At 43.7% G+C, this 3987-nt stretch overlaps 1 long non-coding RNA gene across 2 annotated transcripts; it reads left to right on the top strand.

Annotated features, from left to right (window-relative positions):
* The first annotated feature begins 3025 nt into the window (after window positions 1–3025).
* Window positions 3026–3664, top strand: LOC127926852 (uncharacterized). 2 transcript variants are annotated; one of them, XR_008125274.1, is made up of 3 exons: window positions 3026–3067; window positions 3396–3547; window positions 3614–3664. It is a non-coding gene; the product is annotated as an uncharacterized LOC127926852 (long non-coding RNA). The 2 variants fall into 2 exon arrangements; XR_008125273.1 differs by lacking the exon at window positions 3026–3067 and adding an exon at window positions 3151–3221.
* Window positions 3665–3987: the final 323 nt, after the last annotated feature.

Genomic DNA, 3987 nt, shown 5'->3' with positions numbered 1-3987 from the left:
GTGAAGGAACCAAAGGGAGAGACATATATAGGGAAGGAACCAAAGGGAGAGACATATATAGGGAAGGAACCAAAGGGAGAGACATATATAGGGAAGGAACCAAAGAGAGAGACATATATAGGGAAGGAACCAAAGGGAGGGACATATATAGGGAAGGAACCAAAGGGAGAGACATATATAGGGAAGGAACCAAAGGGAGAGACATATATAGGGAAGGAACCAAAGGGAGAGACATATATAGGGAAGGAACCAAAGAGAGGGACATATATAGGGAAGGAACCAAAGGGAGGGACATATATGGAAGGAACCAAAGGGAGAGACATATATAGGGAAGGAACCAAAGGGAGAGACATATATAGGGAAGGAACCAAAGGGAGAGACATATATAGGGAAGGAACCAAAGAGAGGGACATATATAGGGAAGGAACCAAAGGGGAGGGACATATATAGTGAAGGAACCAAAGGGAGAGACATATATAGGGAAGGAACCAAAGGGAGTGACATATATAGGGAAGGAACCAAAGAGAGGACATATATAGGGAAGGAACCAAAGGGAGGGACATATATAGGGAAGGAACCAAAGGGAGAGACATATATAGGGAAGGAACCAAAGGGAGAGACATATATAGGGAAGGAACCAAATGGGAGACATATATAGGGAAGGAACCAAAGAGAGAGACATATATAGGGAAGGAACCAAAGGGAGTGACATATATAGTGAAGGAACCAAAGGGAGAGACATATATAGGGAAGGAACCAAATGGGAGACATATATAGGGAAGGAACCAAAGAGAGAGACATATATAGGGAAGGAACCAAAGGGAGGGACATATATAGTGAAGGAACCAAAGGGAGAGACATATATAGGGAAGGAACCAAAGGGAGTGACATATATAGGGAAGGAACCAAAGGAGAGACATATATAGGGAATGAACCAAAGGGAGAGACATATATAGGGAATGAACCAAAGGGAGAGACATATATAGGGAAGGAACCAAAGGGAGAGACATATATAGGGAAGGAACCAAAGAGAGGGACATATATAGGGAAGGAACCAAAGGGAGGACATATATAGTGAAGGAACCAAAGGGAGAGACATATATAGGGAAGGAACCAAAGGGAGAGACATATATAGGGAAGGAACCAAAGGGAGAGACATATATAGGGAAGGAACCAAAGAGAGTGACATATATAGGGAAGGAACCAAAGAGAGAGACAAATATAGGGAAGGAACCAAAGAGAGAGACATATATAGGGAAGGAACCAAAGGGGGAGACATATATAGGGAAGGAACCAAAGGGAGAGACATATGTAGGGAAGGAACCAACGAGAGAGACATATATAGGGAAGGAACCAAAGGGAGGGACATATATAGGGAAGGAACCAACGAGAGAGACATATATAGGGAAGGAACCAAAGGGAGAGACATATATAGGGAAGGAACCAAAGGGAGAGACATATATAGGGAAGGAACCAAAGGGAGAGACATATATAGGGAAGGAACCAAAGGAGAGACATATATAGGGAAGGAACCAAAGGGAGAGACTTATATAGGGAAGGAACCAAAGGGAGAGACATATATAGGGAAGGAACCAAAGGAGAAACATATATAGGGAAGGAATCAAAGGGAGTGTATAGGGAAGGAACCAAATGGGAGACATATATAGGGAAGGAACCAAAGGGAGAGACATATATAGGGAAGGAACCAAGGGAGTGACATATATAGGGAAGGAACCAAAGGGAGAGACATATATAGGGAAGGAACCAAAGGAGAGACATATATAGGGAAGGAACCAAAGGGAGAGAGACATATAGGGAAGGAACCAAAGAGAGGGACATATATAGGGAAGGAACCAAAGAGAGGGACATATATAGTGAAGGAACCAAAGGGAGAGACATATATAGGGAAGGAACCAAAGGGAGTGACATATATAGGGAAGGAACCAAAGGGAGAGACATATATAGGGAAGGAACCAAAGAGAGAGACATATATAGGGAAGGAACCAAAGGGAGGGACATATATAGGGAAGGAACCAAAGGGAGAGACATATAGGGAAGGAACCAAAGGGAGAGACATATATAGGGAAGGAACCAAAGGGAGAGACATATATAGGGAAGGAACCAAAGAGAGGGACATATATAGGGAAGGAACCAAAGGGAGGGACATATATGGAAGGAACCAAAGGAGAGACATATATAGGGAAGGAACCAAAGGGAGAGACATATATAGGGAAGGAACCAAAGGGAGAGACATATATAGGGAAGGAACCAAAGAGAGGGACATATATAGGGAAGGAACCAAAGGGAGGGACATATATAGTGAAGGAACCAAAGGGAGAGACATATATAGGGAAGGAACCAAAGGGAGTGACATATATAGGGAAGGAACCAAAGAGAGGGACATATATAGGGAAGGAACCAAAGGGAGGGACATATATAGGGAAGGAACCAAAGGGAGAGACATATATAGGGAAGGAACCAAAGGGAGAGACATATATAGGGAAGGAACCAAAGGGAGATACATATATAGGGAAGGAACCAAAGAGAGGACATATATAGGGAAGGAACCAAAGGAGGGACATATATAGTGAAGGAACCAAAGGGAGAGACATATATAGGGAAGGAACCAAAGGGAGTGACATATATAGGGAAGGAACCAAAGAGAGAGACATATATAGGGAAGGAACCAAAGGGAGTGACATATATAGGGAAGGAACCAAAGGGAGGGACATATATAGGGAAGGAACCAAAGAGAGGGACATATATAGGGAAGGAACCAAAGAGAGGGACATATATAGGGAAGGAACCAAAGAGAGGACATATATAGGAAGGAACCAAAGAGAGAGACATATATAGGGAAGGAACCAAAGAGAGCGTAATGATGGTGACAGGTGTGTAATGATGGTGACAGGTGTGTGTAATGATGGTGACAGGTGTATGTAATGATGGTGACAGGTGTGTGTAATGATGGTGACAGGTGTATGTAATGATGGTGACAGGTGTGTGTAATGATGGTGATAGGTGTGTGTAATGATGGTGACAGGTGTGCGTAATGATGGTGACAGGTGTGTGTAATGATGATGACAGGTGTGTGTAATGATGGTGACAGGTGTATGTAATGATGGTGACAGGTGTGTGTAATGATGGTGACAGGTGTGTGTAATGATGGGGACAGGTGTGTGTAATGATGGTGACAGGTGTGCGTAATGATGGTGACAGGTGTATGTAATGATGGTGACAGGTGTGTGTAATGATGGTGACAGGTGTGTGTAATGATGGTGACAGGTGTGTGTAATGATGGGGACAGGTGTGTGTAATGATGGTGACAGGTGTGTGTAATGATGGTGACAGGTGTATGTAATGATGGTGACAGGTGTGTGTAATGATGGTGACAGGTGTGTAATGATGGTGACAGGTGTGTGTAATGATGGTGACAGGTGTGTGTAATGATGGTGACAGGTGTGTGTAATGATGGTGACAGGTGTATGTAATGATGGTGACAGGTGTGTGTAATGATGGTGACAGGTGTGTGTAATGATGGTGACAGGTGTGCATAACGATGATGACAGGTGTGCGTAACGATGGTGACAGGTGTGTGTAACGATGGTGACAGGTGTGTGTAATGATGGTGACAGGTGTGCGTAACGATGGTGACAGGTGTGTGTAATGATGGGGACAGGTGTGCGTAATGATGGTGACAGGTGTATGTAATGATGGTGACAGGTGTGTGTAATGATGGGGACAGGTGTGTGTAATGATGGTGACAGGTGTGAGTAATGATGGTGACAGGTGTGTGTAACGATGGTGACAGGTGTATGTAATGATGGTGACAGGTGTATGTAATGATGGTGACAGGTGTGTGTAATGATGGTGACAGGTGTGAGTAATGATGGTGACAGGTGTGAGTAATGATGGTGACAGGTGTGTGTAATGATGGTGACAGGTGTGTGTAATGATGGTGACAGGTGTGTGTAATGATGGTGACAG

This window comes from Oncorhynchus keta, unplaced genomic scaffold (assembly GCF_023373465.1).
Source record: "Oncorhynchus keta strain PuntledgeMale-10-30-2019 unplaced genomic scaffold, Oket_V2 Un_contig_8525_pilon_pilon, whole genome shotgun sequence".
NCBI lineage: Eukaryota > Metazoa > Chordata > Actinopteri > Salmoniformes > Salmonidae > Oncorhynchus > Oncorhynchus keta.
This window is presented reverse-complemented; position numbering and strand designations above follow the sequence as displayed.